Source organism: Petromyzon marinus, chromosome 9 (assembly GCF_048934315.1).
Source record: "Petromyzon marinus isolate PM22_M1 ecotype Great Lakes invasive population chromosome 9, UKy_Petmar_22M1.pri1.0, whole genome shotgun sequence".
In the NCBI taxonomy this organism is placed as follows: domain Eukaryota; kingdom Metazoa; phylum Chordata; class Hyperoartia; order Petromyzontiformes; family Petromyzontidae; genus Petromyzon; species Petromyzon marinus.
In genome coordinates, this window is record NC_133675.1 from 12982813 (window position 1) to 13007064 (window position 24252).

Sequence of the window (24252 nt, forward strand, 5' to 3'; positions counted from 1 at the left end):
TTTTAATCAATCTTTTTTTATATGTTATGTTTCGGCTTGGGTCTAATTGTCCATGGTCAACTGACGTTGGCTGTAAATCACCACGGTCCCCTTACGTTGTGGCAAGCCTCGGGGCCACTTCCTGGAGTCGTGGAGTTCTGCCATTATTAGTAAGGTACATTTCATTAAAGCGTGTTTAAAAAAAAAGTGTTTTTTTTAAATATTACTTTTTAAGTCCCAGGTTAAGCCAATTGACGGGATGTTCGCAATAATCCCTGGTCAACTGTTTGTTGCACACCATTAAATTTGACCATTCCCCTGAAGAATGCTATTATATCGCTTTATCTTTAGTGTGTCTTGCATAAATGGTAAACGTACAGTTCATACATACTTCCACTGTAATAACAAGGTGATAATTCATGGTAACGATTCAAAATAGTCTGTCGCATTTAAATTGTCTAACTTGTATGGTCTGTCTCATGCGCACCCTCATCTTTGTACTTTTCCTTCGTATTGTCCATTTGTACCATCCGTCTTCTTTGTTACATCTCAAAGAGTTCCAACCAATAAGTTGCGTATATTTGAAAAAATGAAAAAAGACATCCATTGACTGTGACTGCAGAGTTTGACGAATATAATATTGAGTGTAAAAATCAGTAGGATTACACTAAATGTAAGCAAGAAATGGAATTGGTGACTCCTTTCAGTTCCTATTCGATCAGTGCTCACTTCTCCAGGTACGCAGAGTGCTGAGAGAGGGCTGCATGTACTTTAAACACGTTTTTTGTGTGTGTGCAGTCATTGGTGACCTTGCCGAGACCATCATCATCATCATATCGTCTCACTTGTGAACCTGGTCTGACCAAGGGTTGGCGTTCTAATTCAAACACAACATCTCAGCGGGTGTGTGCTCAGAACAACCTTCAAGCCAGCTGGCCCCACCTACAAGAACCGACTTTCAATCAATGCATGGTTACATGCATAATACATTCTGTAAGTTATTACACAGCGATAAGAGTGTCAGGGTGCTGAAGTGTTTCAGTGGTTAGTGCACTGCACTATAAACAAGCACATCAAATATCAGCGCTCATATTTGAACCAATCATGTACCCCACCCCTCACCAACCCACATTGACCAGCGTGATGTAAAACATATCCAACGTAACGATTACACAATCAAAATAATACATCGCGTATACGTGGCCATTTTTTATTTCATTGAACTTCACGCATCAGATTTCTACATAAAGTCCGCCACCTACTGTTGAAAAACTGGTGTTGCATACAAACGAAAAAAACTTTTTTACTTTACCAGGTAAGGCCCACTGAGCTCTGTTGCACTTATTCAGAAGCGACCTGGCCACAAATGATAGCCCAAAGAAGTGGCGTATCATGTGGAAATGTATAGCAGCCAAATACTCTAAAAACCCGGAGACAAATCCACGTGACCACGGGGAGAACATGCAAACTACAAATATACATGTAATACTGTATACAGAACATTATTGGGTCAATAAATAAGAAAATCATACATTATGCATGTATTCTGAAATGTTTTTCGACATTTTTTTGTTCTTAGACGTATTTAATTAGTGAGTACACTCCAGAGATGGCGTCTATCATGTGCTCCTATCCGTAGCAGTGCATGGCCATTAAATGGTAACATGTTGCCCTCAGAATTTACACTCCCTAAAAAATAATAAATGTAAAAGCTAACGTTTTAAAGAAAAGTTCCTTCGCTGCTGTAAAGAACAGCTCAATCAAAATTACATTTGTATTCAGTTAAGCATTTGCTAATGATGCTGCTTATAAAGCATCTTCAGCCAGTTTCAACACCAATGTCAGCACAAGTCGCTGCAATTAATGTTCACCACAAAAGTACAGCAGAACTCCAAATAATGTGCGTTGATATCAGGGTACCCTAACATCCGCGGCACTCTGTGGAGATTCGTCCAAATCATCCGCATGAAAAAAATGCGCCGATTCTAGGGGAAGCGTGGCACGTGACTAGGGAACCAAATTATTCCACGATAAATTTACAGATTGAAGTTGAGTTTTTCCAAGACTCAAAATGATGAAAAGCTGCCATATTGGTCTATGTTAATTGTGTACTTTTTAGACTTCATATCCCAGTAAGAAAAAAACAAATTATACAAGCAGAGCTAGCCAGCTAGTTTGTGTCGATGTAAAACGTAAAAGTTGGTAAATAAAAAATCTTACCTCCGTTTTTCCCTGCAGCTCTATGTTAGGCCTGCCGTGATTTGTGGCCCACGAAGAGTTTCAATCTACCATGGATTGCCACGGATTACGGGAGCAATCGCGAGCCACCAATAATTTGCAAATGACAGGAATTTGTGGATTATTCGAGCATGGATTTTTTGAGTTCTGCTGTAAGCAGTGGTCTACCAACTCCTCCTCTGGACATGAGAAACCTCTCATCTGTGTTAGAAAGCGGATGCAAGACGGTACGTTTGCTCTTACGTTTAAAGATCGCTGTAAAGATTACTAACACACAGACTGAAGCGAGTAATTTACACTCGTGACATGACCTTGTGGCTTGGTGTTATTTGGAACGAGGCATGGGCCACATGTGGGAGACGCGATGGGCATTAAACGATCGCACAGCTTGGCAAAATCGATGTAAACCTCAAAAGTCTCTCATATAATACTGCCAATGAGCACGAATTTCACTTAAACCAATTAAATGTCACTGCAGACATAAATCAGTGTGTTTGTTTACCTGGTATAAACATTCAATGCAATCGAACATTATTATTCACGCATATGGTCAAGTGGTCAAAGTAAGGGATTAACCCTTTGCTTGGCAATACCATCTCTTCACAGTGTAATACAACGCACTGTAAAATGTTCGTAATGCACGTGCTTACCTTCATAAAGAGCTGCGTGATGGTTACCTATTTTTACGTCAGCATCAACCAGGCAATGTATATCTTAAAACAGGTGGTAAGACGTGCTGACGTGTTCAACGGAGTACTCATTCTCGACTACTGAAAAGACGGAACTGGACTTTTGATGAGCACTTGGACAGACGCACGCACGTTCCACGCACATCGCGTGACTCTCCTGCAACCACAAGCCCACGACGTTCATCCACCTTGTGCGAGGACACCGTCGGCTGGTGTCGCACTTTTAATACAATGGAGTAAGTACAACTGCCAGGGCCTGGCGCACAATAAGAAATGCACGGAAATTTGAGAAGCGGCATAGAAAGGTGCTTGGAGGCATTCTACGAGCTCGGAGTTTGTCGCTAAAGAGCTCCAAGTCCACTAGCGAAAGTAGGTGGAAAAATTACGAGACATTCATGACCAGCGAGCAACGTCAGCAATGTATCCATGTGGCGGGCATTACTGTAATTTCAAATTATAAGCAGGGCGACTAAAAGAATAACATTCCAATGGCCAGGTGTTGGCTGCTCTTGTCCAACTGGCCGTCATTAACAAAACATGTGCAGTTTAGCTTCCCCATGAAGGTGCAAGTTATTGCCAGAGTGTACACTTCTGTATGACACAATAGTGAATTCCTTCATACAGTTGAGTAACCGTACTGTGTTGAATTACATTGTGAAAGCAAATATTTTAAAACCAAACTTTTCTTCAACGGTAAATTCAAGAGAATTTGTGAACACACGCACACTGAACTTGATAAAAAAAAACAATCGTTGTTGCTAGGTGCAGCCTTATGTAGCATTCAGTTTAAGCATGGCAAACTCTCTGGCAGCGAACCCTATAACAGGATAATGGCAAATGCTCACTCAACGTTGGTTAAGCATGGCCTAAGCTGCTTCTGACAGCTCGTTGCCAGCAGTGCGGGGTGACAGGCTTAACAAACGGCTCACAGTATCCCAACTCGCACCAGCGCTGCCGACTTTACACCTTTTCTTCGATTCTTGAGGCTTGTAACACCCTCGCGCTGTCGAAGTAAGTTTTCAGCCGCCACAGGGAAAAAAAGTATTACCGTACTGCCTTATCAGAATATTTATAATGGAGGAATCCGATGAGCTATAAAGCTCTTTTTCACAGATGTCCAATCAATACCTTACGTGGTGAAGAATTTAATAAAAAAAAGATAAAAGTAACCTAATATATTTTTCATACGACTTGATTCTTGAGGCTTGTAAAACAGTCGCTGTGGAACTAAGTTTCAGCCACAGGAAAATTATTACCTGTACTGCCTTGCCTTTGGCGTCTGAGGAAGATATTTTTTTAGGACCGAGTAAGGGAACAAAATATATTTTTTATACGACTTAATTCATATATTTCTAAACAACTATGGACGTTCGTAGTCTTCAGCTTTCAACTCCAACAACGACTGACGAAGACACGGTTAAAGCTTCCGTACCGATTCATGCACATGATCACAAATGCATAGTATGCCCGGTACAAGTTTAGGCAGGCTACGTCTCGACAGTTATGAATAGACAATGCAGACAACCGTGCTACGTATTTTGAACAAAGACACATCATTCAGCCATGTCACATTCAATGTGAACTCTATGATTTCCTCAGATTACACAACAAACCTGACTCCTACTTTGCTTGGAGAGACCACACATATGCCATTCAGTTAATCAAATATCAGATTCAGATTATTATTTACGAAACTAAGTGCTCCCACGTGGGCTTATGTTTACGCACCATCATTTAATTATGCTCTGCCAAAGTCCGAGCAGCCTGGATTGGATTCGCAGTGACATCAATGATGTCACACGTTTCCATCCATGTTTTCTTCATGGGCAGACTTTGAAAATGGGGTGAAAACAAACATCTCTTTCAGCACCAAGGCATGCGAAACAAGTAATGTTTCCGACAGCGCCATAATAAAGGTCAAATGAGCTTACTCGACGATCTGAGCAATGTTTGTCTCCTTGCACGATGCCTTGTGGCAAAAAAAACTGTCCAAGAAAGCCTGTACTTGGGTAAACCACTCCACGGAATTGAGCAAATGACCAAGCGCACACATCAGACAGCAATTCACTAACGAGTGGTGAGAGGCATTGTCCCATTCTGTGACAGTATTTCACGGTATTAATTTGTGAATATATCGCCGTTGCTTCCATTGTGTTTATGAAAGCACTCAGGCTAGAAAAATTCCAGACTTTATTGATCACAAGTCAACCATCTGAATATTGATCCCGGATAACCAGCTAAAGTAACATTATAGAGCCTCTTAACACTGCCAAGTAGAGAGCGGCTCGACACACCAGGTCGATTGCTCAAAACACTCCAGTCCAACGTGTTTTACGAAAAGGAAACAGTTTTGCACGAACGTGACAACTTTGTTTTATCTAAATGTGGGCAGTAGAGGGCAGTGCAGCAATATTCATTGTTGTACTCCAGTTATATGCTGCTACGTACAACACAAGCTCCCTTCCTTCACCAACATGCCACTGGCCAGAGTGTTGCGGTAGGATCAAATAACCCATCACAATCTGCGTGGCATGGAGAGGCCTTCATACAGCAGTGGTCAAAGGGCTGTGCATTCACATTTGTTAAGCACCGAAACAAAATTATCTGGCACCAAACGGCTGTCTGTAAATATTATAATTGGTGTACAAGCATGGAACATTATTGGCCTATTATTGTTTTTAAACTCCAGTCATGCGTCCATAGAAAACTGTAAACACAAGTCCCTTCTTGGTTATGCTTTGCGTGCCATAGTTTACTTTGGAAAACAGGCCCAAACAAGTGCTTGTTCTCAAGTCGTTCATCACCAAACAGTTTTGGCCAAAGCTCAAATTCTAACACTGTATTGCTGCAATGCCCACGCAGAATTTTAACGAATGTCTGGTGAGATTAACATTGATTAACAAGACAAATATTTGTCCATGGTAAACACGTCTGCGATGATGGCCTCTCCAAATCACCGACAACCTTCACCACTCCGCAACGTAAAGAGTTCAGTCTAATAAATTACAAAGGAGAATTCCAACAAGCTACACGAGAATGTTTTGGAATACTATTTATTAGCAAAGTCACATTAATGAAACAAATAATCCTGGATGTGCAAATACTCCTTCGCTACAGTCAGACTAAGCAAATGTAACTGATATGCAATGTTATTCATCCCAAGTAAACATTACTTCCCAAAAAAACTATTACACGGTGCAATTCTTTATTGTACTCCCAACGCCAAAAGAAAACTGTATAACTTCACCAACCTGCTGCCACGGGGGGTAACGAAGATTGTTTGTCTTCAGTAAGATGGACGATCTGCCCTCCTCCACAAGCTCTCGCTGCTGGAGGCTCCTGTCAAGAGAAAAACACAAAACAGCCCGCCAGTCCCAAGGGAAAAACAAACCACAAAAGGAGCCAGATATAGAAACCGCCACATTTGTTTTAAAAAGATAAACCTTACGCAAATAAATCGTCCCACCGGTCACCAAAGCACCGAATATTAGTGATATCGCCGCAGACACTCACATGAACATCATCAGTGCCTTTGTCGCTGGACTGCAGAGACCGACCCACGCTTTGCACTGCAGGCCGTAAGCGCTCAGAGTGATTTTGTAAATCCGCAGGGAGACGGAGTTACGCTCTCGTTACCCAGCATCAGCCCCTCGCCTTCGGAAGGGCAACAGCTGGGACAGCTGCTTCTGACATGCAATACCACGATAAAAGCACTTACCCCGGCCTCCTCACGCCCACTCCACATAACCCCAATATCACGCACACTTTATAAAAAGCCACGGCGTTCCAGTGGGTTAATGCAGAAGAATAATGTAGTTAAATGAGAAATACTGAAGTTTTAAAGGTTAGTGGAATGTGTATATATTTACTGCATACTCGAATTGCTGTATATAACCTCAGAGGAAAGGAAGTGATTTTACACTTTTCTAGCAATGGCTATACACGATTTGATACACTCCACATTACAGACCATGCGTTACAGAGGTTATGTCGACTTTCATTTCATACACCGCATTATTGTGCAACAATATTAATGAAATTGTATTCCTGCATCACAATTAATTATGGGCGTGATATAAAAAAATGCTTCAAATACACAATTGGTGTCAATTGCAAGAATGACAAGCACGTGCGATGCAAAAATAAAGCATGTTTTGTCTGAAACCGAGCTTATGTTACTGTCCACATTAACCTTAAGATACTTATGTATTAGTTGGGAGTTTGCAAGCGAGCCAACCATCTGTCACGACTGTATCTTAATTAATCTCAATGCAACCTCTCTGAAGCGCCAGAAATAGCGAGTACCCCGACCCCACTATCCCGGTGATAATTTAATTTACTGGATATTGAAATTTGCCAGTCGCAGGGTTAGCGACGCAACAACATCAAATTCTGGTGTGGCGCCAATGGAGTAAGACAGACGCACTCTGCCCTTCAAGTTAACACCATGATGGTCATCCCTCCATATACAAGCTTGTAACAAACAAACATTAACCAAGCTCCACTCATAACGAATGGAACACCAAAATGTCAAACGTTTAAAAGGTAACAAGAATATTGGGCTGTGACATGGTTCAGCAGTAAGCGTGTTCACCGCTTATTGCGGAGATTCACGGTTCGATTCCAGCAGCCGCCCTAATTAATATTGCTGGAGAATGAACCGTAAAAATATGTGCCGTCCGTTTCACAGTGTGGGCGTTAAAGATTCCGTAATGTAATTCTCAAGAGAAGACCCACTGTGTTGCTGGTGGTATGGTACAGATTCGCCTAATTTGAAAAAAAAAATACCCACAACGTACACATTTGGAAATACAGTATATATCATTAATCATACCCCACCCCTCCCCCCGTGAAAACTTGACAGGACCCTCTTGAATAAAAGTCTTGAGACTCTTGAGGCTTTCCTGGGTTTAACAAGAATAATTAAAAAAAATATTGCGTCATCACTAATGCCAGTTATATTATCATACAGAAAGACTCGACATCTCTTCTAGGACCGTTTCCTTCACCGATAACGTTGTGCTGTGGTCTTTCCACTTCCCCTACGTCCTTCGTCCTTCGCTGCATCTTTCAACTTAGATATCTTCCACCCCGTCTGGTAATTGATGTTTGAAATACTGTACTCTAAACACACACACGCATTTGTAAAAAAACATGTAATTTTTATTACAGTGCATTCATTATAAGCTCAACAAGGGATCGGATGTAATTAGAGAACAAGGAGGTTAAGTTTTCAAATTAATGGGGAAATAATTAAGTCGACAATTCCACGTTAAAATTACCGTACGTAAAAATATGATAAACTCTTTACAATTACAAAGTCCATAAACATGAAAGAGATTCAATGGAGGCTAAAATGAAAATGTATCATGTTAAAATTAGTGTGCTGCAATGTATTTGTTCTAATGTATATTTAAAATGCACACAGCATTTAGTGGCTCGCAATAGATTTTTTTTAATCATCAGAGAATGACATTCGCATGACGCATCTACTCAAAATGAAAGCAATGCCATAAGCATGTTTACACAGTTGTCATCCGTGTACAATCTGAGAATGCAAATGGCCTTCTAACATCATCCCTGATCTATCCACTGCTGCATGAAGATGCAACGATCAATCCGACTTCTGCGCATGGGCCATCCCCTCATCGCTCCATCTCCATGGTAGCTGTCCTCTTGGGCATGTTTCCTCCTTTGCCATTCCATAGTCAGTCTCGTTCATTGGTCAGCATCTTCTAGCAATATGTACTGCCCAATCCAACTTTATATGATTGATATTGTTTTCCGATGTATTCCCGTCACCCAGTGTAGTTCCAAGCCTACAACTTCCCATGCTTCTCTCCGGATTTCTCAGCTTTTATTTAATTTTCTTTGTCAGTGCCCATGTTTCTGACCCATGGCATAGCAGATGATATGAACCGATTAAAAACCTTCTTCTGTAGGCCCACTGATATGTTGATTTTCATGATTAAGTTCTACTTTATAAAAGCACTCAAATCTCCTCGTACTTGCCTCTTTACTTCATCATTTTCATCCCGGTACATCTTCTTTAATTTATTTAGGTATACACATGCTGGTGTGTTGACAAGTTTTGTTCCCGAAATCTTTGTTTAGCTCAAATTTTATGAGCCCAACAATTCAGCCTTAATTACATTCTTCAATAATCAATGAAATAAATTCCATTGGTTGTTATATTCAGTGTTTTGTCAATCCACTTCTCGATGAAGGAATCCCATTGCCTTTCGATTATTGACCACTGTACTTTCACCATGCCAGTCAGTGTGGGCTGGTAAAATAGGGTCCATTACCCCTTCAGATACCACTCACCACCGATGTTAGTCATGGTTAGGATTCGAACTCGGTTCACCAGATTTAAAACTCAATGTGCTAGCCACAGCACCACCACTCCACCCTTTGATTACATTTAAAATTAAATTTACTTCAAATGTTTTACTTCAAAAATACAAAACGTTGCGTTTTATTTAAACGGAGTGTCCATCGACACTCAGCCATGCCCAACACCTCCAGTGGCATATCCCCTTGGATGCTGAATAAAAAATAGTATTCATGTAAATTATCATAGCTGCTCCCCGACATCTGGGGTTTGTTGCATACAGTGAATGGCTAGAAGTGGAGGTTGTTTACACGTTATAGAAAATATTTAATTGTAGAAAAATGATTCTGTTTATGTTGTGGTACGGCCATTGGATAGATAATATCTCTATTGTACAGGAAGGAAAATGGGATTCAAAGGAACCGAATGTGAAAAGCACAGCGTATTAAGAATTAAGCCCTTCTTGTCCATACTGTCTTCACTGTATAGGTTGCACAACAAGGCTTAACAACGTACATATGTGATCGGTTCCTTTTGGGATTTGTTTTTTTCAAAAGGCATAAATATAAAATAACGATACATTATTGTAGAGGCAAATACTCTCTTGGTGAGTGTATGGTTGTGTGCCACCAAGCGTCCACATTTTGCCCATTCAAGCGAGAGAGAAAAAAACCCACAAGCACTCGTTTTTGAGCAACTGCTGCCCGTTCAAAGTCAGCATTCGGACAATTGCATTTCCTCTCGTGTCACGCGATCCTTTCCTGTAGTAATTTGTGTAATGAAGGCATCATACCCCCAGGGGATTATAAAAGGGGCAATCGGAGCAACTGCAGTCATCGAATCGAGGCACGTGGGGATTAAAGACGGCACAGTGAGGCCAATCTCATTCAAACTGACAGAGAGAAGTGCTGTACATGTTTGAGCTGACCGTAATGCAACCAGCGCTGAACAACATTATCACTTATAAGTGTCCTTGCATAAAAAAAAAACGAATACCTTGTACTGTCTTGTATGCTCATGGGTCTTCTGAGAAAAATAAAATAACGTGCCTAATTTAAATGTAAGAATGTTTTTGTCCAAAACTCGAATGACACATTATTGCTATGAAATATGGGGTAGCCTAAATGTAAAGTTCATTAAAGACCGACTTTTCTGTGTTTTACACAATGGAGACACTTATTACACGTTCATAAAAAGCTAAAGACAGCAGATGATGTTCATAATAAGATAGTATTTTCTGTGCATTGGGACATAACGTTTGCAACACTTTGTGGGAAGTTCACATAAGGGGTGTTAATACTGTACTTCAACAAGGCTGTTCCCCATCACAGAATCTTCCAATTTCCACCATTTGGATAAGAACTAATCAGTCGTAAGCATCTTTGTCAAATAAATATTTCAAAGGAACGTATCATTTATACCATTGACGTCGTCAACTAACCATTGGCTATTGCATATAGTTATACTAGTAGGAACGAAGTTGTAAACTGAGTGTACCAGCCTGCAATAGCTTAATGTGTCCGTCCGTCCGTCCCCTTTCAATACTTTAACGAAGTGAAATCTCGTGCTGTTGGGTGTAAAATCAGCAATAGACAGCGCAGAGACTTGTCCTACCAGCCCACCCTGCAGGGACCTGTTGACGATAAGTAACATTTCCGAAATGAACACTGTCATGATGACGTGGGGACAAAAAAAACTTTTTGTAAGTGTCAAATTAATTTTTATAAATCTTTGACGAGCTCCACGCTACACTGTACCATGAGGGTAACTTCGCCGTGAAGAACAAAGGTCGGCAGAGTTGTTCAGCCCCGTGCCACGAAGTCCGTACAAAAGCCCGTACTCGTCAACCCTTTATCAGTGCCATACCTTATTACAGACCAATTCAGACCTTATTTGGTCACCCCGTGCCCTTATAAATCTCAATTTTCTTCCTAAAAAGTTCCATCATAACGGAGAAACACAAACAAATAGACAAAACAAATGTGCCCGTATTCAAACGGCTGCATTCCGTAAAGACCTGAAAATGCAATTTCCCTGTACAAGAATACGGGGTAAAACGTATGCGTTGAAAGGAACGAAAGCTCCAACTAGCCAAAAGAAGGCAAACATCAATGGTAAGATACTCTTTGGTTCTTTCGGTAAAGTCACGTAGGTATAAAATAAATTAAATCACGACGTTTCGATTGCAACACAAGCAATCATCATCAGGTGGGAAAACCACAGCGATAAAAAAATTTGGCTGTGGTTTTCTCACCTGATGATTGCTTGTGTTGCAATCGAAACGTCGTGATTTAATTTATTCTGTACCTACGTGACTTTACCAAAAGAACCAAAGAGCATGGATCCCTGCAAAAACGAAAACTTAAAATCTAGATCAATGGTAAGAATTTGCCCATTAATTAATGACGCTAATGGGTGCCTTGGCGACTAATTACTGCCTATAAATTTAAGAATTCACAAGATTCTCCCAATGTTCAAATCCTTGTTCGACTGTCATCAAGATAACACTGCAGGACACATGAGAGACGCTCACAAATGTGTGTTGTTTATTAACGTAAAGTGCTTTTTGGTAAGATGGTTGAATGCCATCTTTGGTCAAACAACACCAGCTTAAAAGAACCAGCGATGTGAAACTAATGCTTACTAAACCCCCCCCTCCCCGCCAAAGCTTATTTATAAATGATAGAGAAAAATAAAAAAAACACAAATTCACTGCGCACTTATGAATTATATATACATCTGGAGGTTAAAACCTCTGAGCTGCCATGTGGAGATGTCACGTGACACACCCACACGCCGTCCCAATTGAAACACAATGAATGGGGCGACCACTGCGACAGCAAAAGATCCCCCAACACGTGTAGCCTGTTACAGACTGCTGGGGCAAGTGCTGTTTGCGAGCACCTATTAAGGGCCAGCACGGCACGCGCGGAAGTGGGTGGCCAGCACCACGCCCGGCCGCCTTTGTCTCCCCCGTGACGAGGTTTACTACGCACGGCGGCACCGGGTTCCGGATAAATCCCGAGCTGGAATCCAACTGGGATCGCTGGGTTCGTAGCGCGGTGTTCAGCGCCGAACCGCGTAACACCGCCGCCCATCCCAACTGCGACAGCGCAGTACGCACGATCCATTACAACAGAAACAACAATCATGTCCGTAACGACGACAGCTATTCAACGAGAACCAGCGCAGGGAGTCAAACTCGCCGGCCCGCCATCAAGTGAGTGACTTACACGAGGGGTGTCCTAGGCGGCGATTCGGGTGCGGGATCACGGGGAGATTCGGGGAGGGGGGGAGCATGGCCGTGGGTGCAATGGGCGTCCGCGCACGTTGGCAACAGTTAAAATGCGGCACTTAACAACCGCGGTTAGGATCTTAAATCGTTTGCAGCATTGTGGCGTATTAGTCGTTACGCTTCGTGGTACACACATACACACATACATTACAGTATACACCGGGTGCCGTTCAATTACCCACCACTCCGAAACATATAAATTAGTTCTCACAAAAAAAATGGGAAACCCCCCCCCCTCAAGCTATCAATCCGTAAACGACGACGAGGTTAAGCCGTTAACGAGGACGACGACGACGCAAAGAAGTTAAGAAGTGGCTCGAACATTGTCGGTGCGAGGTTCCTCCACCCACCTCCTCCACTTCGCGTTCGTCGGGGAAGCAGCGCGCGCCGGCGCCAGCCGCCCTCCACCATTGGGCCGGTCGCGGCGTCACGTGCTCGCCCTCGGTTTCCACGGGCGACGTGGAACGCCGTTCGTTTATTGGTCGCGCGCGAGGGTGGGGCGATGTTGGAAGGGGGCGGGGGGCGATGCTAAAAACGGGGCGGGGCGATGGTTGAAGGTGGGGGGGGCGGGCGACGTTGAAGGAGGCGTGGTTATGTTGAAGAAGGAGGGGGGATGTTGAAGGGGGCGGAGCGATGCCGAAGGGGGCGGGGGGCGATGCTAAAAACGGGGCGGGGCGATGGTTGAAGGTGGGGGGGCGGGCGACGTTGAAGGAGGCGTGGTTATGTTGAAGTAGGCGGAGAGATGCCGAAGGGGGCGGGGGTGATGTTGAAGGGGGCGGGCGATTTTGGAAGGAGGGCGAGGTAATGTTGAGGGAGGCGGGGCGATGTTTAAAGGGGCGGGACGAGCGAGTAGGAGTAGGCGTGGTTTGATATTGGTCAAACGTCATCACGTCGATGAATTTAATAGCGACAAAACACTCAACAAATTCATTTTAACACGTAGTTAGTAGTAGAGCTATCGCGACTTATATTGTCCATAATAAATATTTGTTTTAAGTTAGATCGCGTAAATATACATATGCTGTTACCCCACCACCATCCGATATGGCTAATGAGTATGGTTTGTCACGTAAATAAAACGTGCCGATTAGTTACGACTTGAGCACAATTAACTTAAAATACTCACTAAAAATAAACCTTTATTACTCAATACATGCATCATAATATTGTATTTATTTGAATCAGATTTGTTATCCTGATGGAGGAATCTGTTTAGCTATGATGATGTTAAATCAAAATTTATGATGATGTTATTTTTTTCTCACAGATTTTCACTAGGGGCAGGTCAGCAAGTTACAAAGCAAAACATACAATGAAGAATACTGTACCGGAGTTAAGATAGAGAAAACGTTAAATAAATTTAAATACATTAAGCACGGTAATACAACTTGCACGAGTACGTGCATACATGCAACCTTGGGCAAGGCAGCAAAAGAACAATAAGAGACTGATGATTTCTGGCAGGTGTAAGATCGGTACCAAGTCTCAATTTGCCTCTGCTAAGCCATTTAATGACCCGGTGGTTAGCGGAAGGGGTTGAATCTCGCCAGTTCTGGAAAATAAATCGTGGCAGTAAGGTAGAATGTGTCTGGGCCAAAAATGGAAGGAAACCCCAAAATGAAAACGATGAAATAAACTAAACTATTTGTTACTATTATCAGGTAAGGCCCACTGAGCTATACAGCTCGATTTAAAAGGACCTGGCCACATCGAAGTGGCTTATCATGTCGAAATGTATAGCAGCCAATTACTCTAAATGCATGTTTCTAAATTGTGGAGGGAAAAACCGGAGGACCCGGAGGAAAATCCACGCGAGCACGGGGAGAACATGCAAACTCCAAATGAAGAGGTGGGCAACAGTTAGATTTGCAAAGCTGAACTGGACAATGAAAAGTGACGTACCCACGCGCCGAAATAGACAATTTTAAATCAGTGCATGTTACACGCTATGACGTGGTGCTGAAACATGGTCATTCACGAAAGATAGTGGAACACAAACTTAAAACGTGTGCAGAAGAAACGTGGTGAGGTGCAAGCTTGGAAATACTTTGAGAGACAGAAATAGGAGCGCGTGGATCAGAGATCATATGCAGGTTAACGATCTCATCCGAGCTATTAAGAAAAGTCGGCTTGGGAAGGACACGTGTAACAGACTAAAATGAATTTTTATTTAAAGCTTTCGTGACTGCAGTAATTCATATTCTTAGTTCTTTCGGTAAAGTCACGTTGAAGGGAAACAACAAAATAATAAAATATATAAAACAATAAAAATTCTCACGACGTTTCGACCATAACACAAACGGTCGTCTTCAGGTGTGAAGGTGTGAAGACGACCGTTTGTGTTATGGTCGAAACGTCGTGAGAATTTTGATTGTTTTATATATATTATTATTTTGTTGTTTCCCTTCAACGTGACTTTACCGAAAGAACTAAGAATAAGACTAAAACGAATTACAGATAAACGAATGTCATTTACGGCACATGGTAAAACGGAATGTCCATAGGGTAATGGGAAAAGAATGCCCATAGAATATGAATGCCCATAGGGTTATATTGGGAAAACGGAATGCCCATAGGATAACAATGAGAAAGGAATACCCATAGGACTAGATGGGGAACACTGAATACCCTTAGACTATAAAGGGGAAAGCGGAATGTCCATAGAGTTACATGGTAAAACACAATACCTGTAATCTTGATTTGAAACTTTCGTGACTGCAGTAATCCATACTCTGGTTCTTTCGGTAAAGTCACGTAGGTAGAACAATCATAGGTCACGACGTTTCGATCGCAAGCCAAGCAATCGTCATCAGGTGGGACAACCACAGCAATATAAAACTTCAGCAGTTTTTTTATGACGATTGCTTGTGTTGCGATCGAAACGTCGTGATCTATTATTATTTTTCTACCTGCGTGACTTTACCGAAAGAACCACAGAGCACAATACCAAGAGGCTCATACTGAAAATTGAATGCCAATGGGGTACATGGGCGGGGGGGGAATGAATGGCCATAGGACAACATTGGAAAAACAGACTCCTCAAAGGCTCAGTTCAAAACGTAGGCTTTCGCGACCAATATTATCCACAATAGAGGTTTGTGGGTTTAATCGCGTAACGTGATCCTCAGAGGCTAACATTCGGAAAACCAGAATTGCCAGAGGTGACCTTAAAAAAAACGCCCATCGGGTTACATGGGAAAAACGGAATGTCCGGGGAAACAACGTTCTGGTTATGTAACGCAGTGTCTGATCAATTATATGATCGATCCACTGCTGCACCAACGCCTTTCCAAGCCGTAGTGACATGCACAGGGCAGGAGTGTGGCGGTTTGCGCGCTGCGCTATGAACCCGGCGAATCCCGCTCACGGCCAACACCGGTGACGATTATTTGAACCGGTCCTGGGCCTTCCTATAGGTCGACTCGGCCTCAAATGAGTAACTGGTGCGGTGTGTTAAACATCGCCACTGGGGAGACAATGGCGGTCGGGCGTGGTGCTGGCCACCCACCCCCTCGTGTGCCGTTCCGGCCTTCATAGGTGCTCGCTAACAGCACTTGCCTCAACATCCTGTTTAGGCTATACGGGGGATCTTTGTCTTTTTCTCTGTATGTCCGTCTCTGTTGTTAATGCGGATTTACAGACACAAACGCATATCTTAAAATTAAATGTTAATTTAATTTTATCAGAAACGTTCTGCTAAACGCAATAAAAAATTTTATATAACCGGTTCACTGGAAAAACCACCTCTGCGGTAAAAAATTATACTCACCTGGTATAGACAATCACGGGTATTTCCCTGTCCCCAGACGACCTGCTTGTCAGTTTTGATGTGGTTTCCTTATTCACCAAAGTTCCTGTACCTGACACCATCGCAATCATTGAAGACTTGGTTCATCAAGGAATAAACACTGAGGTACCCCCCTGGTGAGACACTGTTTAACCAATACATACTTCACTTGGAATGGAACTTTCTACAAACAAACTGAGGGCACCCCAATGGGCTCCCCCCTATCTCCGGTTTTAGCTAACATTTTCATGGAGAAATTTGAGACTGACGCCATCCAGACTGCCACTCTGCGCCCAACCTTATGGAAGAGGTACGTGGATGACACTTTTGTCATCTGGCCACATGGCCGGCCTGCTCTAGACCAATTCTTCGACCACATCAATTCCATACACCCAGCCATCAGATTTACCATGGAAGTCGAAAAAGATGGCAAGCTACCTTTTTTGGATGTCCTAATAAAAAAGAGACCTGATGGTTCAATGAGCTACTCTGTCTACAGGAAAGCTACCAATACGGATGCTTACCTGAAACCGGATTCCCACCACCATCCATCCCAGAAGAATTCCCTCATCAAGACTCTGCACCATAGAGCTCAATGCATATCCGACCAGGAACACATAGCCGTTGAACTCAAGCACGTACACCAAGCTCTTAAGGCTAATGGTTACTCCGACTACACAATCCGCAAAGCTATCACTCCAACCATGAAGAAGGACCCTCTTGAGGAGCCTTTCAAAACCATCACTTTACCCTACATTGCGGGGATCACAAAAAAGATCTTCAAAGTCTTGAATAAACACAAGATCCAGGTCCGATTCAACACATTACATAAAATCCGTGATCTGGTTCCGTCTGTAAAAGATGTGATTCCGGGCATACAGTACCCTGGCGTCTACAAACTAAGTTGCCTCTGTGGTAGTAGTTACATTGGAGAAACCAAACGACATGTCTCGGACCTCATTCGTGAACACAAATCAGACCTGAAACACGGTAGGACCAACACCTCGGCCGTGGCAGAGCACTGTTATACTTCAGTAGGCTCACATGACATTGCCTTCTCCAAGACAGAGGTTCTTTGCAAGCCATCTGGCTACCATGAGAGATTCGTTCATGAGGCTATCCACATATACATACACAGAGACAATTCAACCGAGAAGATGGATTCTGGCTTAGCAATCATTGGAAGGATTTGATAAACCATTTGGGGTCTTAATTGGTTGTTCACGCTTACGGTGGCTTTCAGACCGCATCCATTATTTTCGTCTTCCCCCTCCTCTTTTCCGAACATAGATCGACTCGTCCATCTGAATAAACTGTCAAATCGCTCTCCGTGGTGCTAAGGTTAAGAAAAACCGCCACTTTTTTCAAATTTTCTTGCTGTGGTTTTCACACCTGATGATGATTGCTTGTGTTGCAGTCGAAACGTCGTGAGAATGTTATTGTTTTATATTTTTATAATTTTATTGTTTCCCTTCTACGTGCCTTTACCGAAAGAACCAAGAATACGGTTACAACCGGTAACCGCGTTCTTAATACATATATGTTTTCATTCCGGCGCGTAAAAAATAATTTTAATTGGTTTTCGGTTTCGGTGCAGGAAATAATATAGGTAAAACCGGTTCTGGGTTCCATTTTTCGTTTCGGTTCGACTGTCTGCTAGTAGATACTGAAAGTATTGATTCATTATATGCTCACAATATGAAACCAATCAGAATACCTGATTTAAAAAAAAAAGTAAGAACTGCCTCGTCTAAGAAAGATAATCCCGTTAGCTGCAGGGTGGGCCCTCCTGTGATCGCAACCAGCAGTGGGCGCGCCTCACTCCCAGATTTTCACTTCCACCAGAGGGAGCCCTTGGTCTATCATTCCCAACAAATCGCGCTTGAAACCGCACTGCTTTGATGAAGAGAGAACAAAAAAAACCCCGTCACAGTTGCCGAGCACAAACCCAAAACTCCAAGCGGCCAGCAACTGCAAAAGGTAACGTTCGTTTTTTTTCCCCTCTCTCTCTAGCTAAAGACATTGCAAGGTGGGTGCCGATGGACACGTAGATTGTTTACAGAAAGCAAAGACGTTGCTTTTGTGGGACGAGTACAACTACATCAGTGCAAGTGTTTGCAGAGGATGGTTCACTGCGGGCACATCGGACGTTGCACAATAGGGGCCACAGTCAAACCGCATCAAATGATTCTAGATTTGAAGTTTTCGTGCCTGCAAGGATCTTTGGTTCTTTCGGTAAAGTCAAATGCTTGTGGGAATACGCCACCTACTGCAGGTGGCGCAGCCTCTCGGATATTTTTTTTTAATTGCCATATTGTCAGTAATGACTGAATTCTTGTTCACATCGCAGTCAAAAATGTTGGAGGCAACAACCTTCTCCTTCATTGGACTCGTTTCGGTCCTTTATTCTGCACCGTTTCAGTGACTAACCACTTGGAATTTAATTTACTTAAATATTTAACGTTTTTCTAGAGCCCAGTAGATTTTTTTTGTTATTTCTTCTTCATTAAATGTAAATGTGTTTTTTTTAGGGTGTTATTCTTCACGTTACTCGTGGTAACACGTCAAGTTAAATAAATGATCAAAATAATGCAAGACAATATGTTTATTAAAAGTTTGACAGAAAACATTGTAATCGCTGACAAAGCAATTGCACAACCTTTAATTTGACGAAAAACATTTGCTCCCATTTTTATTTAAATTTATACTTTTTTTCATTTCAGCAATTGAACCTTATGGCGGGACCCCGGGGTCTCGAACAAACGGACGTCAAAATCGTACTTAATTTTGTATTTTTGGGGACTCCGTCCCACCGCGCACATCAACGCCACGACCCACCCGGCACGGATCATTCTGTTGTCATGTTGTCCAAGCGCAACAGCGAGGACGAATGCGCAGAAGAGCTGAACAAGCGAATCCACTCCATGCTCGGGTATGGGCAGGGATCATAGTAAGTCTTATCCAAAGCTGCTCAAACTGCCTACACGACTTAAGTCCTTTATTCGTCATAACGGTTTGCATAATACAGTGAAACTGCTTTCTTATCTTCATTATTATTTGTGACCTTCCAATGTCTGCAGCCAGAATCAATCAATGACAATCCGATTACCTGCAGATATTTAACAGATGAGATGCGTTGCACCGTTAATTCCTCCTGTTAATACTTCTCTTGTCCGTATGCATCTGTGCAGATATACCGCCCGTATCAATGCGGATAAGAGGAGCGGCGACCCACTTTAAAGTAACATTGGTATAAACGCTTGTTATAATATGAACAGCGCATTGAACACGCGTACTATTTTATGTACTGTTTGCAAAGTGTGTTCACAAATCCACACTGAGAAACACGATGATTGACAGAGGGGTGTCAATTCTTTTTTCGGTCGTGTATTTAAATAGAGGTACTGCAGGTAAGTAGTTTTCAGTTTTAAAGGCAAGGTTTAACAAGACAACACTTTTTGATTTAAAGCTTTCGTGACTGCAGGGATTCATATTCTTGGTTCTTTCGGTAAAGTCGCGTAGAAGGGAAACAATAAAATAATAAAAAATAAAATTCTCACGACGTTTCGACTGCAGTCGTTTCGAAACGTCGTGAGAATTTTATTGTTTTATATTTTTTATATTTTATTGTTTCCCTTCTACGTGACGTCGAAACGACTGTAGTCGAAACGTCGTGAGAATTCTATTGTTTTATATTATTTATTATTTAATTGTTTCCCTTATACGTGACTTTACCGAAAGAACCAAGAATATAAAACAACACTTGCCACCATCCTTCAAACCCATTGGTGCAAAAGAGCAAGGTTTTTGTTTACATTATATAATGTTTACATTATAATATGTTTATGCAAGAGCCGGGGGCTTATGGGGGGACACCGGCGTCCCGCCATAAGGTTCAATTATAAATGTTAGTCCAGAGATCGTCTAAGTGAGTCTGTTTCCAAATGTTATTCATGTAAACTCTCGTGGGAGCAATAAACACCTGAACACTTACAAATGTAAAAAAAAAACTATAAATTATAGCAACTGTGTACCAAAAGTGGGCTATTCCATATCAACAACTTTGGCTATGACGACATCATGATGTTGATTACATGTCCAATATACCTACAAAATATGTTAAGGTGTGCTCTTATAAATTAAACCAATGTTCTCTGCCAAAACACGGCTTCTGTAAACTTTCAATGAACGTTTATGTAAATACATTACAATCTGTACAATATATAAGTACATTTTCTTTAAAGATCACAACTTATTTTAGCGCTTTTTTGCACACGCGACACATGCTTATACCATTTACACTACACTTCTCTACCTTGTTCACAGCATAATGAACAGTCTGAAAGGGAATAAACAATAGAGCACAGTGTATGATTGTGCAGGTTTGGTGGGAATTATGTGATGCTATTCAGCATTCAGATCTTTGTCTTCGGCGTGAGCCATTCAGCGGAGTTAATGAGCCATGGATGTGTGTTTAAACGGAGCCCTGCCTGGCATGATTAGCTCAGCTCTGATCGGTGACCAGGATGGCTGACTACCGTTGTCCCAGGATTAGGATAATTTCTAACCGAGAAACAATAGCCCTGAAAGCTCCTATAATGATACGGCCCTGTAGAAAAAGACAACTCACTCTTTGTTTTCCATTCTAGGTTTTGCTTGAAATTATCAAATGCATCTGATTGATATCAACGGCCGTTGCAAGTAGCTAAACAAAGCCCTGTAAGTTCGTTAAAATGAGCAAATGCGTATGCCTTAGCATTCTCCGCTGTACCTATTTCATCTTGCCAGCTTTGGGACTGAAACCAAGCTCTTCCTACACTGAAAGGACGCCGAATGTGTTTATTGTTTATCTGAAATGATTCCGTTTGGTTAACGCACTTGCAGCCGTTTTAGCAGCAGACTGCTTTACAGAACGACACAAGTTTAGCAACTGGGCGATGGCACACGTCACTTAAATAAAACGATAGTCAAAAGTGTCTAAATGAAAACAATATTATATAAACATTTGATTTAAAGCTTTCGTGACTGCAGGGATTCATTTGTTTTATATTTTTATTATTTTATTGTTTCCCTTCTACGTGACTTTACCGAAAGAACCAAGAATATAATATTATATAAACTAGCGTGAACTGTAAACAACCCCCATGACTGGAATGAGAATGCCTTCATGCAGCGGTGGATGGACATATGGATGTGTAATATTATTATTCCAGTATTTTTAAAAAAAGCATCTTCTACAGGCATTCACAGTGTCTTGTTAAATAGTTAAATCAATGCATTTAAAGGTGTTACTCATTCTATTTATTGAATTCAAGACAAAGTAAGCATGGGTTTTGTTATAAGACAAGAGTGCTGTACTCAGTTGGAGATACGTCACTTGAAGATTTACGAATTGCAATTATAAAAATATACATAATGTATTAGACCACGAAAACGTACACACTGTATGGCTGCATATCCTATTTATTTTAGTATCTATATATCTAATAATAGGGGTTTTCCCCTTTTTTTCTGGCAACAAAACTGAAACCTTTTACAAGGAATCATGTGTGCATTAACCACAATACTTGTGGTCAAAATGCAAAAAAAACCACACTGATAATATATGCACTGTCCTTGAAACTGATTGGTCCACACCAGAGACAGCTTTCTTTTGAGCCTTATCTCAATTGGTGCTAGACCAGAGGGCGCCAGAAGGCGTCACACAGCTCAGAGACAATGCACTATCAAAGTAATGAGGGCTCGGGGTGAGCACCTACATCATTAGACCTCCTTTGCCAGTACCAAAGTAACAAAACTGAAACCTCATTCTTGGTTCTTTCGGTAAAGTCACATAGAAGGGAAACAATAAAATAATAAAATTAGATTTTATTTATTATTAATATTATTTTATTGTTTCCCTTCTACGTGACTTTACCAAAGAACCAAGAATATGAATCCCTGCAGTCACGAAAGCTTTAATCAAAACATGATTCTTTGTAAGAAGGTTTCAGTTTTGTTGGCAGAAAAAAGGGGGAAAACCCTATTATACTTTGGTACTGGCAAAGGAGGTCTAATGATGTAGATCTATATATCTGTTTAACTTCTAAAGAAAGTCTAGGTTATCCACATCCACATTTCCAGTGTATGGTGTGAGGATACTTGTGGCTTGACTGTTTACGACACGAGTGAGGAAAAGGTGTTTCTGTAAAAGATAAAGGTGCAGCACTTCAATGACTAGCTTATGCCTCCGCAAGAGGGCGATGGAGAAAGCCTCATTAGTATATATATATTTTGGCTTCTTTTTCCACACTGGCCGGACATTTTAAAAGAGGTGGGAGTACCCACACATGAACCCACCACATGCAACATGCCAATCGACTAACTGTGTTGTACCGATTTATACTGCTGGGTGTATGTGTAGTGACATAGCGCTGATTGTTGGACAGCAGCAGCAGCAGCAACTGCAGGTGGGCACTTAGTGCACACGCCGGGGTCATGATAGACCTCGCGTGGAAGCCCCTGGAACCCTCTAGAGGGTTCGAGAAAGGAGGCGTGGCTAGGGCGATGGTCTGGAAATCAAACTCAGGTCATTGGGTTCATAGTCTAGTGCCCCAACTACTGCATTACTGCTCTCCCATATGTGCTGTAAATGTGAGTGTTTTAGGCTTGACAAAGTCGAAAATACAAATGTATTTATTGTGATGATCTTTAAAGGTGGCATTGAAAAAAAATCTTACAGAAGTGAAAACACCTCAGACATTTGTCTCAATTGGATTAAAGGCTACGTTGGAGTTGTTGATGACAGTCGAAGTATTTATTGCCTTCACAATGAATTATACAAATGTGCCAGCAATTAATCCTTTGTCACAAATTAATATGCACCATAAAATATACATTTGGACAGAACCAAAACGTGTTTTTAATTCTTATTGAAAGCTGGACAATTATTGGGTCACTTTACCACAGTTTCAATCGAAGTTTATAATTTCAAGCTTTTCCATGGCAAATAACAACTTTTAAAAAGTGCCAAAAACTCAAAGTGTTCAAACTGAATTCCATGATCCAAATGTTTTTGCTACGAAATTCTAGAACAATATATCATGGATTACATTTAAAGTAAAATAACCCAAAACAGAGCAACATTACGACATTCCAGGATGGAGGATGCCAAGAAACCCCTGAAGGCAATTTTTTTGCAATAGTGGGCCAAATCCAAAACGCATAATTAATCACGTTAATGTATTAAGCATTCATTCTGTACATGCTTTTTCAAGCATTGACTTCAACACTGTCTCTTTTATAAAGAACATCCCAGAGGACTGGTGTTGTTTCTGCGACACCCTCTAAGGTGGCCCTCTCAAAGCCAAATTCCAGTGGTTTGACTTCGTGGCTGAAGAAGAGAAGACTCATTAACAACAACAACAACCATGTTTTCTGGCAATGTGGCTTAATCAATTTCCTGTGGTCAGTGAGAAATATGATCGTATTTATGATGGTCATGAATTTCGATATTGGCAATGATCAATGGATGGATAAAGATGAAGAGTCGGAGGAATGAAACAATGACTAGGACATTACTACATGAACTTCTAAAACTTACAATAAAAGATACGGTCATGAAAATAATATTGTCATATGATGCATAATAAAAGGTAAAACCTATATGCACTGTTGCAATAGAGTAATAATAATAGCAACAGTGCACTCAAAGGCAATGATTACTTCATGGATTATGATCGTCAGAGTAATAATATTTATTAGCTGTGCTGGTTTTTATGAAAAAGACAAAGAACAGATGATGATGGACAATGTGTTAGACATTGACCGTTTTAGTGCACATTGCAGCCTTGAGGAGAAGGTTACACATTTGTCTGCAATTACCATCCACACCCATTACTAATTAGCCTTTTAAAAAATAACAGGCACACAGGGGTGAAGAATTGTGTTA

The 24252-nt window shown here is 41.5% G+C and overlaps 2 long non-coding RNA genes across 3 annotated transcripts in view; one reads left to right on the top strand and one right to left on the bottom strand.

Annotated features, from left to right (window-relative positions):
• Nucleotides 1-1175: 1175 nt before the first annotated feature.
• LOC142924168 (uncharacterized) lies at nt 1176-13044 on the bottom strand. Its single transcript, XR_012941334.1, has 3 exons — nt 12886-13044; nt 6158-6245; nt 1176-3909 (listed from the first exon to the last, which is right to left on the bottom strand). It is a non-coding gene; the product is annotated as an uncharacterized LOC142924168 (long non-coding RNA).
• A 5056-nt stretch (nt 13045-18100) lies between these two features.
• Nucleotides 18101-24252, top strand: part of LOC116940487 (uncharacterized) — a 29149-nt gene continuing 22997 nt past the window's right edge. Inside the window, exons 1-3 of one of the 2 annotated variants that reach the window (XR_012941335.1) lie at nt 18101-18302; nt 19046-19272; nt 19514-19572. This is a non-coding gene — a long non-coding RNA (uncharacterized LOC116940487). The remainder of the gene's footprint in view (nt 18303-19045; nt 19273-19513; nt 19573-24252) is intronic. The other variant, XR_004402556.2, reaches the window with a different exon arrangement.